Raw genomic sequence first — 13650 nt, 5'->3', positions numbered from 1 at the left:
AAGTTGAGGAAATTTTCCCAAACAATGTGATTCCACTTTTCCTGCAACATGTAGCTTTATAGAATAAAGTTCTGAGAGTTTTAAGTAGCATTGCAGGGATCATACTAAACAACACCAAGAACAACTCTCTATCCAATATGCTTTAACGCCTCTTACTCAATTCTGTAGTTTATAGTAATTTGTTTTCCCCTCCCATGACCACTTTATAGGAATATTAAGACAGGGATTTTTTTCTAGAAATGTACAAGTGAAGAATGAGGCTGAATATTTTCATTTCTGGTGAATGAGTTGTAAGAAAGTAAAAACTAAAAAGAAAGTGACACATGAAAACAAAGGAGTTACTAGGCAAGAACAAGGGATAATTGATATCATAACTAGGGCGTTGGATCCTGCTACTCTCCTTCAATGTCAAGGTGAAAGAAGGAATGATTTAAGCTAGTGAATATATAAACTTATGGGAGAGGCTGTACAAAAGATATACATGGATGTGATATATAGATATATAGTCAGCAAGTATATCCACATCCACATGGATTAGCTCACTGTACCTTTCACATATATTTGAGGTTTTTATTTAAAAAAAATCTGTAAAATCTAGATCCAGGTTGGGGAGCTGTAAGAAAAATAGGCAATGACTTCTGCAGATGTCAGTGCAAGATTTCTTCTTGTTAATGAGTCACAGAAGTGTGTGATGTTAAGGTGAGCAAAGTTAGAAGGAGGTAAAGGAAAAGCCTTTGCTTAACCTGACACTTTACCAGCTCCCCAAAACTGCCAGATAGAATGAGCCTCAGCATACTGATGAGCAGAGAGAAGCATGGCTGCTGAAGTATGATTTTAATTGACTGCCAATTCATATTCACCTGCATGTATATCTCTTTAAAATACTTTTGGGAAAACCCATTGCAGCAATATCTTTTGGCAATGTGACACACTGCAAAGACTAGAGAAACAAACTTCTCATAAAAAATCAGCAGTGAACAGGAGCTGGTAACTTGTCTTTGCAGCAATGGCCCAGGGAACATTATTTAACCAATTGGGTCTGGCCATAGGCTTGTCTAACAATTCATTTGCAGAGGAAAAGAGATGTTCAGGCATTGAGTTAATAGTAAATGGGGAGATTATCATTCTCAATATATTTCTTTAGCTTGACTAGAAGAAAAGATCCTGGGGAATGTTTTAGTATTTAGCACATGAAAGTTAATATTTATATTTAAATATATGTATATATATATATAGTGGTAGTCTCTCGGTGATCGAGAATGACTATTGTCTTTGTGCAGTTTCATCTACGGTGTACCCTCATGTGGCTTTGGAGTCCAAAGGCTGAGGTGCAAATTTTGTGGCACACGGGGCATGGGACGCCAGTTGTTACAGGAGGTGTGGTTGTGGCCTGGTGTCGGTGTTCGCGCGCAGTGGCAAGACTTCGATGTCACTCATCTTCAAAGGTGGTGGCGGCATGATTAATGTGGGTTCGCCAGCTGCTTCTGTCAGAGGCAGCGAGTTCTAGTTGCTTTGGTGTGATGCCAGCCCACTTCAAGTTGGACTTTAGACTTTAGCTGATCCTTGAATCTTTTCTTTGGTCGGCCTTGTTTCCTGAGTCAGTATTTATATATATATATATATATATATATATATATATATATATATATATATATATATATGTATATATATATATAATGTGTATCTATATAAATGAATGCATGCATATATATCTTGTAAAGGGGGAGTGCCATCCAGGTTGGAGAATTTTCATTCAGTAAATTCCTTCCATCAATATAGAATAGAAGTTTGAGTCATGATTGAAAGACACTAAAGCAGGGCAAGAAATAAGTTTCAGTTTCATATATACAAATGTGTATGGGAGAAGTTTAACTTCATCTCCGTTAATAAATTTTGTGAGCTGTGTTAGCCTTCTGATGAAATATTCCCACTGGAATGATTACTGAAATATAGGAAGAAGAAAGAGAGAAATGGTATATCTCTTAGATTTCCATTTTAGATTAGGAAATTCATAAAGTAGAACTTGTTAGCAAAGAGATGTCAAAGATTTTGACATTGGCAGTTTATTTAATCTAGGTGATAATTGAGATGAACTTCAAAATACTAAAAGAAACTGACTCTGCAGTTGATAACTTAAAAAAGAAAAACACTTAAGAAACTGCATCATGCACTCAATGCCTTCTTTCCTCAGATGACCTTTATTATTTAATTGGTGATGATGATCTTCTTCTTCTTGTCTGTACCGTTATTCACAGCAGAATCATTGAGGATTTTATTTGCATCAATGTCAAATATAGCTTCAATCTGAAGAATAACTCTTGAGGAAGGGGGTATTCCTGTGACCTCAAACTTGCCAAGCAGGCTGTTATCCTATGTCCTTGCTTTGTCATCTTCACAAACCTGAATAAGCACACTAGACTTGTTGTTGAAGTAGGTAGTAAATGTCTGAGTCTATTCATGGGTGGTGGTGGTGGTATTGCATTTAAACAGAATTGTCATAACTCCACCAGCAATTTTGATCCCAAGGGGAAAAGGAGTGATGTCCTATAGCAGCAGACTCTGTACACTCACAGATTTATATCCAGACAAGATGACAGCCTGGAGAGCTACACCAAAGACAACAGCTTCATGAGGCATAATACTCTTGATGAGCTTTTTGCCATTGAAGAAATCCTGTATAAGCTTCTGGATTTGAAGGATCTCAATAGAACCACCCACCAAGACAGTTTCATGAAAACATAATTTATCTAGGTTGGTATCTGGTAGGATCTCTCCCATATGGCCCAGTATACCAAGGAATAGGTTGGTTTGCCCCTTCAAAATATACCTTGGAAATAAAGGAGAGTCAATCTCAATACTGGTCTGGGTACTGGAAGTGAGAGTGAACTTTGTATTTGACAAGTAATACAAGATGGCAGAGAATTCTCTTATTCTCACTGATGTTCTTGTGTTTCTGTTTGAATATAGTAATTGAATGATTAACAATAAAATTGTCAACTGGAGGAATTCCATGTGAACTGGAAAGACATCAAGGAATTGATGCAGTGTTAAAGGGACAGAACCAGGAGAACATTGTACAAAGAGATGGATACATTTTGGCACAGTCAAAAGTAATAGACTTTTCTACTAGCAGCAATGCAATAATTCAGGATAATCTGGAGGAATTTATGAGAAAGAACACTATCCACATCCAGAGAAAGAACTGTGGGAACAGAAATGCAGAAGAAAAACATATGATTGATCACATAGTTGGATAGGGATATTTAGGATTTTTATGTTAAAAGATCACTCTGCTGTAAATATGAATAACATGGAAATCAGTTTTGAATAATGTGTGTGTGTATATATATATATGTATGAATATATATATAGATATATATGATTATAATTGCTTGTCAGCTCTGTGAGAGGGGAGGAAAGGGGGGGGGGATCATGAATCATGTAACCATGGAAAAATATTCTAAATTTTAAAAAAAGAACAGAAAAAAACAATAAGATTTTCAAAGCCCTTTCCACCAAGTGAATACATCCAGCTGTAGACTTGACTTCAAAGACTTCGTCTTCAGTGATAAGAATTGAGACATCAAAGGTAGTACTTCCAACATCAAAGACCAACACATTTCTTTTGGCACCAACTTTTTTGTCCAAGCCATAAAGAATGGCAGTAGGAATCAGATCATTGATGATTAGGAGCATATTGAGACCAGAAATGGTTCCATCATCTTGGGTGGTATGATTGGGAATTGTTGAAGTAGGCTGGTCCTGGGACAACAATATTTGTGGCAGTCTTCCCAAGGTAAGCTTCAGCAATTTCCTTCATCTTCATCAAGACCACAGAAGATACTTCCTCTGGTTAAAAAAATGTTGGTGTCAAACTTAGGCCTGCCTGTGTCATTAACCATCATAAAAAACCAACACTTCATGTTTCACTGTAATACTGCATCATCAAATCTGCAACCAAATAGACATTTGGCATCAAAGACTGTGTTGTGGGATTCATTACATCTTGATTCTTTGAAGAATCACTGGTTAAACATTCTGTGTATATGAAAGCAACATGTTTCCTGAGATGTCAGAGATTGAAGATGACTACTGTGGAGTAAGAAAGACTGATGCTGTGTTGACATGGAAGAAGTTTTCTCAATATGGTTGAAATCAGACCAATATTATTCCAGCACTTTAACACATAACATCACATGGTAGATATAATAGTAATTTATTGGTAGTAGTCTCTCGGTAATTGAGGATGATGATTGTCTCTGTCCGTTTTTGTGCACAAAGACACTTGTGCATGAAGATTTAAGTGGAAAAGCCAATGCACAGAGACAGTCCCTCTCTATCGGCATTGGAAGCCTGGGTCCAGTGGCACAAAAAGTCGTTACACCTGGAGACTTCCTCAGCTGCATTGGATGGCCGTGTTGTCTTTTGTGCTCCAACAAGCCCTAAGCACTCCCCAGTGCCTTGCTGCGTTGCCATCTCAGCCATTCAACCTTCTTGTTGGTTTCTTCAGCCTGTTCCGCCGAAGCAGTCTTCACATGCTGGGTGAGCAAAGCCCTGGTTCACCAGGGGTTGACGACAACCCGATGGCTACCCTCACAAGGTTTAGCCGGCCTGTCAAAGCCGTTGCCTGGGGTGTGGCCGCTGCCACATGCTAGCAGCTACTAGGAGCCACAAGTGAGAGCTGGGTGTCAGGTGAGGGTCAGTGGCTGGAATGCTGCCCTAGGAGGGCACGACAAGCCCTCCATACCAAAGATATTACTCCTTCCTGAGCACCCCATACACCCCAGTAATTTATTACTTATTTAATAATATACAGTAGACTGAAAATACAAGGAAAGAATCTACATTGGATCTCTTACCCTGAGCCAATTCTCCACATATTCAAATGTGTTTGGTCCCAGTAGCTGGTCCCAGAGTTATTCATTATCTTTCAATGGGTTGTGATGCCCAAAGACATGAATATGGTCTATTTTTAGGAAATTTGGGGTTGTATAGGACAGATTAGGAGAGTCAAGTACAGAATTAGAAGGTGAAAATATCATCAACCTTCATATGTCTACACTATCATCTCCCCTTATGCTGTAAAGAGAAAAACAAAAACAAAACCAAAGCAAAAAAGCACTGAGTTATTTCACAATTAGAACTATAATACTAATGTACTTGTCAATTATATGTCTTCTAGCTTTATTTCCTAGGGTAAAATAATAGGGAAAGTTATCTCTGGAATTTTCAAAATAATTTCCAGAGAAATGATGGTTCAAGGGAGGGTAGTGATCATCTTGGACATTCCAAAACAAAAATAGTGTAAAAGGACTGTGAAGATTGGATTTAACTATCTCCTGATTATAACAATGAAAATACTTAGCTCTTTCTTCATTGAAAAGAAAAAAATGGTAATCTGTTTGTAACAATGAAGGTTCTTAACTATTCCTTTATAGTGAAGCTAGAATTGTAAGTTACAATCTATTTTTAGATTTTAACTACAATAAGGTGTTAAGTAACTACAAAAGGTGAACTTAACAAAAGAAGTGTTAAATAAGCCAAAAAGAATAATCTAACCAAAGAAGATGAGAAGTAAAAAATGGGCAGTCCTGCAGAAAAGCGTCTGCTGTGATTGGTAGAAGTGAAAATTTAGGGGACGTGAGACAAGATAAAAAGGTCTTTAAATAGAGAAAAAAAAGACTGAAGAGGACAGACTGTCAGTCACCCAGGTTTGGAATGAAGGATCAGTCACTCAGACCTGAAGGGAAGATGGACATTTGGAGATTGAGAGATTTGTTCAGACACTTGGCACTGACTCAGAGAAGAAACCAGAATACAGACACCCAGACTTCTTTTAGACTGTTACAATTGGTGAGTGAAAAGCTGACTTAGTGACCCTGCCTTTCTGGAGGAGTGAAGCCTCCAGAAAAGGCCCAACTTCTTGAGACTCTCTTCCCCTGGCTGAGACTTAGAAGTTCTAACTGGTATAAGAAGAAGCCAGAGTTTTCTCTCTCTCTTTTCTCTCTCATTCCTTAATATCTTTCTTCCATTGTAAATATTGTAAATAAACTACCATAAATTCCATTTACTTTAGTAATTCATTTTGGGATTTAGAAATTAAATCCCTGGCAACCACCTAATTAATATATTATCAGTCCAATCCACAATTAATTTTATAGGACTACTAGGTTTGTGGATGTGGACTTGTCTCTATTAGAACATAAAGGCTTCCTTGGGGTCAAATGCTGAAGATGGAGCCAAGAAATTATGGTAATGTCTATCATATTTGTCATATATACTTTCACAAAAGGCATAGGATAGTTATTCTTCTTGGTGAGAAAAGTTGATGAAATATGGGGTAGCTAGAATCTTAACTATACAAACTATACCAATTACAGGGATGAATGAGGTATTTAATGAGGACCAATACTTCTTATCTGAAGGCTGGCAGAGTCCTTTTCAGGACTGCTTATCAGCCTTTAGTGTTTTTCACTCACCTTTCACTCACCTCTCAAACATGACCAAAAAAACTGCTGCATGCATAGTAGCCACTTCACAGTAAAACCTTGTTGGTAGGTGGGTTAAACTTGGTTGAAAGTGACCAAAAGACATTGAACCCATCAATAAGTTAAGGGGATGTTTACCCCAAGCATGTGAACAAGACTTCCCCTGGTGGAAAATGCAGATGAGAATAAATTGTTCAATGGCCATGATGGTGGATGAAACAAGCATTGGGGAGCATTTAGAGCTTAGTCAAACATTGAGGATATCAAGGATACCCACTGGTTCCTGAGCCATAGAAAGTTGTTCTGACTTTTGTATTGCCAATGTATTTCAATAACTCTAGAAGGAAGAGGGAGGCTGATGACTTTGCAAAACCTCACTAAAATACAATCCATGTGCAAGTAAAGACATCATTTCATAATGTCATTGATTCTCTTTCAAACAGAGGGATGAAAACCAACAATAACAATTACTGACTATACTTTAAGATAAAAATGGAGAATTTTTATATCTCCATCTATTATTTCAGTTTGCCAGTGACTATGCCAATTACTCTGTTGGTGATAGAAAAGGAGAATGAAATAGAGTCCCTGATTTCAAAGACCTACTGTTCTAAAACTGAGAAATAACATATAGAAGGGAATAGTGAACAGGGAGGTACCATTTGCTCTATGAAGTTACTTTGTTAGAGAGTGTATTTTCTTGGTTTCAGAACAGGAGGCAATAGATTATTAGAGGCTTGATTGATTTGACATGCATGTGAGACCAGGGTCTTTGGCTAGGTTTGAAAAATAATGGCAAGTTATTAGGGAGTGGAAGCAAGAAAGATCAAGGGAGAATTTGGACATTCCCAACAACATTTCCAAAAAGTATTTTGAGGTCTTAAGATGAAAGGTGATACTGGCAATATCCTTCTGAGATCTCTGCATTGCTTCCATAATAGGCCTTCTGATTGTATACAGTCAGAAGGCCTATTATATATATATATTATATATATATATATATATATATATATATACACTTCTTTATATTCCCATGGAGAATTATCCCCAATTGGATACATAAAGGATGATACTCAAAGAAACATAATTTCTCTAGCATGATACAGACTGGAAGTAGCAATTTATTCTTGTATTATAAACTCAGAGTTCTATAAGATCTGAAGGATTATGAAATCCACTCTCCCTCATCCTTTTTTCTTTGCATTTGAGGTATCAGAGAGATTGAGTAACTTACTCAGAGATGGTAAGTGTCAGAGCTAGAATTGCATCATATGTCCTTTCACTCCAAAACTCAGAATTCTTTCTGCTATCCCTTATTTCCTTTCATGTAATTAGGCTTGATACCCTTTTATGATTATTTCCCCTGATTTTTCATTTTCACCTCTTAAGGAAAAGTTCAGGTTACTCTAGTTAGACACCTTTCTCTAACTTGTTAAAAGTCCCTCTAGAATGTACAAGTCATATCTGATGTAAGGGAAAAGAGGCTATTCTGAGTGCTGCAGATAGGTTAAAAGGCAGTAGTTATCTTCTATTTTGCTCTGTGTTTAGGTTCTTGTACATCAATGGTATAAGCCTAAAAGCTGTAACTGTTCTCCGAACTTGGCAGGGCTCCCTTCATTGAAGCATCATTTGATAAAGAGATGAGAGCCTACATTAAGAAAGTGAGTACACCTTTTTTTAGAAGGGCTGTAAGGCTAGCAGAGCAGTGTGACAGGGAAATAAAAGCTGAGGAAGCAATAGAACAGATGAATTACCTTTCAAGATTAGAGACTGGGACATTGTCCTCGTTTCATATTCACTTACTGGATAAATTAGAAAAGTCTGAGTCCCAAATTTTCACCTTGTTCAAAATCAAATAGTGGGGCAGATTCAATAACAATAGGTTTCAGCATGACCAGTCTCTTAGGACACTGAAAAAAGTCACATAGCCTAAATTCTTCATCTTCTTTGCATGACTTTTAAGTTTAAAAGCTTAAAGTTTCACTAAAACTTTTGGGACAACCTGGTCTATTGACTCTAGGTAGGCATTCATTCAATATTTATTGAATAGGAACTCCTATTTCTCACTACAACTCTTCTTGGTAAAATTCCTCCCTTCCTTCAAGGTCTTACTTACAGATTACCATCTCCTCCATGAAGCTTGCCTGAATTCTACCCAGCTGAAAATTCCTTCTCCTGTTTCAAATTGCTCATAGAATTGTCTTTCCTTTGCATTTTTCATATTCTGCCTTCTATCAATTATTTGTGTGCCTGTCATTGACCTATCATGATGTCAAATCATTGAAAAAGGAATATCTATCTCATTCAATCTTTCTGTCCCCAAATAGGGGAGGTAAGGTTCATAGTCAGTAGACAACCAACCTCATAAATAGTAAAAGATTGGGTTCAAATCCCTATTTCTCACATTAAATCACTCAATAAACATGCTTTTTAGAATCTACTATGTGCCAAGAACTGTGTCAGGCACTCTGGATATTAACTAAAGAATGAAATAATCCCTTCTAATGAGGAAAACATCCTGATTATGTGGCTCCGGGTAAGCTATTTATTTTCAGGGCCCAGGCAATTTTCTCATACAAAAGTGACCAATCTGAAATGATATTGGGAGCTTCTTTATCAGAAGCTTCTTATGCCAGTGAAATCATAGATCCAATAAAAAATTTAAAAGGTACATAGATAGGTAGATAAAAGAATATACATATACGTACCTTCATACCTGCATACATAAATATATCTTAGATAGTTTTCAGAAAGATATTAAATGACTATTGAATTGTCTGAATAAATAAGGCTTTGAAAATGAATTTGTGGAATAATTGTCATAAGGGTGGGGGGCAGGGAGAAAATTTAGGCCTGAAGATGTTGGGTACTGATCTTCAAAGATAATGTCAGTAGATAGTATTATCTCCTAGATTTTGAGGCTAGGTGCCTAGAATTGTGTAGCAGTCCACGCCTAGCTATGGGCAAGGGGAACAGTTGGTATGTACAGATTGCCTTAGAAGAGAGCATGCTCAGTCTTGAGCATGCTCAGTATTGCTCATGGCTGGGAAGGCCTCTGACCTTTGACCCCAGCTTCTCCCAGGTTCGGCGGGAAAACAATTTTCTTTGTTCTCGCCTGGTTAAGAGAAACCACACCTATGCCTTGTCATTAACCAATGAGGGTCATCCCTATGTACTACTTAGCAAAGGGTATTTATGGCCCAGCAAGCTCCGCCTCGCTCTCTCTCTTCTCTTTCAGGCTACCTGATGGCTGTCCTTGCAGGAGCTTGGCCTCTGGCCAAGCTCCATCTTTAATCTTTCTCTATTCATCTCTCTGACCTGTATTGTATTAAATATGGATCTTTGGACTGGTAAAAGCCTTCGGAATGGTCCTTTGATCAGAGCTTGGCTGTGGCTCATTGATAATTAATAAAGACTCATTCTGACCACCTCATATCTCTAATTTGACTCCGTCATCCCCCTCGTGGTATCTAAAACTTCTATCCTGTCTCTATCTTCCTACCTTGAGGCTTCTCTCCCCTCTGAGAGAGCCACAGAATTGGACTAGTCAAGAACTCAAATAGATGAGTTGACGATTGTTTAATTGACAATTAATTTGAAAATTAGTTGAAAATTATTTAAATACTTTGAGCATATTCTTCCTCATTGACAAAAAGGGAGATGCATGCACTACCTAAGAGATTTTAATAAGGATCAAATAGGATTTGTATAAAGAGAATTCTAAGGGGCAGCTAGGTAGTTTAGTGGATAGAGAGCCAGGTCTGGTGACGGGAGTTCCTAGGTTCAAATTTGCCTCACACATTTCCTATCTGTGTGAGCCTGGACAAATCATTTAACCCCCAATTGCAAAGTTCTTTTTTTTTCTTCTGCCTTAGAACCAATACATAGTATTGATCCTAGGACAAATTTTAAGGCTAATTTTAGGGTTTAAAAATAGTATTCTAATATTTGTAAAATACCAAAATATGTATTTATTATCATAATTACTATTAATGATAATATAATTTTTATTTACACAGCATATTTTTCAGGAAAATCTCTTGAGGGAAGATGGTAACTAATTCAATTATAGAAAAGAGGAAACTGAGGCTTAAAAAGCTTAACAAGCTTGCTCAAGTTCACTTGCCCAGAAAGTAAAAGAGTTGGAATTCAACCCTACATCTCCTGCTTACAATTCAGGGTTTAATATTGAATTCTTTATACTAAGGCAGATCAGAGTAATGCAGGGAAGTTTTTGCTATGTGTTTTAAGACTTATGAACAATGTTTATAGCAATTTGAAATTGTGCTTGGCAATGATGTTCCTTAGTGGCCCTCATCTGCTTGTCTTAAAAAGTGGAAAGCACCCATAAATTATTGATCTTACCAGTTAAAGGCCCATCCAAATGACCTTTGGTGAATTAATCTAATGGAATCTTCTTTCACATCATTATACATTGCTCAAGGGTTCAGTCTGTGAGACAACCATCAAAATGCATCTTATCTTAGCAGGAAGGTAAATGAATATAGTCCCAAAGAACCATTCAACACTGAATAGGTCAAAGGTCAGTTAAGCAAGAAACTAAAGGGATTTACTGAAAGCAATCCATAAGCAATACAAAAATTGATAGATAGCTGAGAAAAGTTGACATGAATTAGACCTGTAGGCTAGGTCTTCTAGGCAGATGTGACCCTGTTTATAAATAAACTATTATAAAGACAAAATTAGAGAAATGTAAATAGTATCGACTCACCAATGTGTTGGGGAGACACACACATGCACACATACAGAGCCACACATATAGTCACATACACAACTGTCTATACAATAAATTACTGCAAGAAAAATATTGTTTACCAGTGAATTCTGGATACAAGATGGGGAAAACCTTTATTATAGTCTGGGAATAAAAAATGGATTAGATAAAGAAAAGACATTTTGAATACTCATGCTGTAAGGTCTTTTTCATAGGTTGTATACAACACATCTAAATTCAGAATTACCTGAGGAGTTTCATAAACAGTATGAAAGATAAATGAATTACTATAATAAAAGATGAATTAAAATTGGTCAGTCATTTCATAAGGGTGAAAAATAGTCAATAGACTACTCATATACTACATTAGTATATCTACAATTTCAGGAAATTGTGGAGTGTATTGGTTGGACTGCCTGGGGTGGGCAAACTGGAGGGCATGGGGATCACCCAGATTAGTTGGGCATGGATGGATGAGTTGTTATTTTCAAGAGGGGAAGGCATACCCACATTAGCAAGATCACAGAACTTATCTTTTAAAGAACTAGAATATTGGGATCTCAGCAACAAAATTGCTAATTAATGGCCAATTGTTTCTAATTAGATATTAGAAAGACAAGATCTACAGAGTTATATGTGAGAATCTTGGCAGGTAGGTGGTGATATGACAATCTCTTCAAAACTACTTATAATCTGATTTTCCATGCTTTGTATAAAATTAAAACAATGAAAACTTTTTTTTTTTTTCAGAAAAGGTATGTGCAAGTTCCTGCTAAAGAGGAGCCCAAAGTATTGAAAAGCACTCTGCAGGGCACACCAAGAAATGTTGAGGACTAAGTGTTTCTATTATAAATTAATTCCCATCAACTGAAAAAGCTGACTGAAATAGACCGTACACACAAAAAAAAGTCATGGAAGCTATAAACATCAAGGTTGTTATTTATTGAATGTTACAAAATTATACACTAAGGAGCAAATTTTCAAAGCATTTATGGGAGCTGGGCAGCTAAATCCCCCCTGTGCTGCTTTGAAATTTTACCCACCAGAGCTTAACTACATTTGCAATAACCCTGCAATTACTTTTTGTCTGACTTCAACCTACATTTTTTAACTTTTAATGACAGTGTATTTTGTTCCATGCTTAATGTTACCTGTGTACTAATTCCAGAATAAGCCACAGTAGCCCTAATAAAAAGACATGCTTTAAAGCCTGTGGCCATCACATCATGTAACATTTTAAATTTGGTATGCTTTTCCAAGGGCCTCTCCAGAAGAGCTCCCATTCCCTTACCATGGTTTATGTATTTAAAACCTCTACAACATTATGACATATAGGTAGGCCTTAGCAGCTCATGATCTTCTCAGATCATAGCCATCAGAGATTCAGAAAAGCCAAGTTTGGGTCAGAAAGGAAGAACATTGTCTATTAAAGCATGAAAATCAGAATAGTCTACCTGTCAATTTGCTAGGATTTTTTTGAGGGATTCTACCTGTGGTTATTTTAAATGAAGTATCTCTATGTCTTCCGGTAGAATTTTCTCAAAAGTATATAAAAATCCTGATGATTTATTTAGATTTATTTTATACCTTGCTATTCTAGTAAAATTATTTATACTTTTAATTAGCTTTTAAGTAGAATTTCTAGGATTTTCCATACATATTATCATGTCATCAGAAGAGATATTTTTATTACCTCTTTGCCCATTCTAGTTCCTTCAATTTCTTTTTCTTCTCTTATTTATAATTTCTAATACTATGTTTAATTTTATTGGTTAAAATGGCCATCCTCATTTCACTCATCATCCTATTGGGGAGGCTTTTAGCTTATTATCCTCACTACAGATAATACTTGCTGATGGTTTTAGGTATATGCTTGATATAATTTTAAGAAAATATCTATTAATACATATATTTCCCAATGATTTTAATAGGAACAAGAGCTGTATTTTGTCAAAGGCTTTTTCTGCATCAATTAAAATAATAGTATGGTTTTTATTTATTATTTTGATATTGTCAATTATGTTGATAGTTTTCCTAATATTGTCATCCTTATATTACTTGTATAGATCCTATGTAGTCATAATATATTATTATCTTTGTGACATTGCAGTAGTCGGCTAGGTAGTAGTTGTTTTTTTTTAGAATTTTTACATCCATATTCATTAATGAAATTAGTCTGTAATTTTATCTGATTTTGCTCTTCCTGGTTTAGGTATCAGCACTATATTTGTTTCATAATAGGACTTTGGTAAAGCTCCTTCTTTACCTGTTATTTCAAATAATTTGCTTAATGCTGGAATCCTTAAATGTTTGGTAGAATTCAATTGTATATCAATCTGGTACTGATGCCTATTTCTTAGGAAGTTCATTTATGCCTCCTTCAAGTTTTTTTTTTTCTAAAATGAGTTTAGTTAGGCGTTTTACTTC

The 13650-nt window shown here is 36.2% G+C and overlaps 1 pseudogene; it reads right to left on the bottom strand.

The window, feature by feature from the left end:
* Positions 1-2095: 2095 nt before the first annotated feature.
* LOC107649964 (heat shock cognate 71 kDa protein-like) lies at positions 2096-10924 on the bottom strand (annotated as a pseudogene).
* Between the last annotated feature and the right edge of the window lie 2726 nt (positions 10925-13650).

Source organism: Monodelphis domestica, chromosome 5, assembly GCF_027887165.1.
Source record: "Monodelphis domestica isolate mMonDom1 chromosome 5, mMonDom1.pri, whole genome shotgun sequence".
Lineage (NCBI taxonomy): Eukaryota > Metazoa > Chordata > Mammalia > Didelphimorphia > Didelphidae > Monodelphis > Monodelphis domestica.
This window is presented reverse-complemented; position numbering and strand designations above follow the sequence as displayed.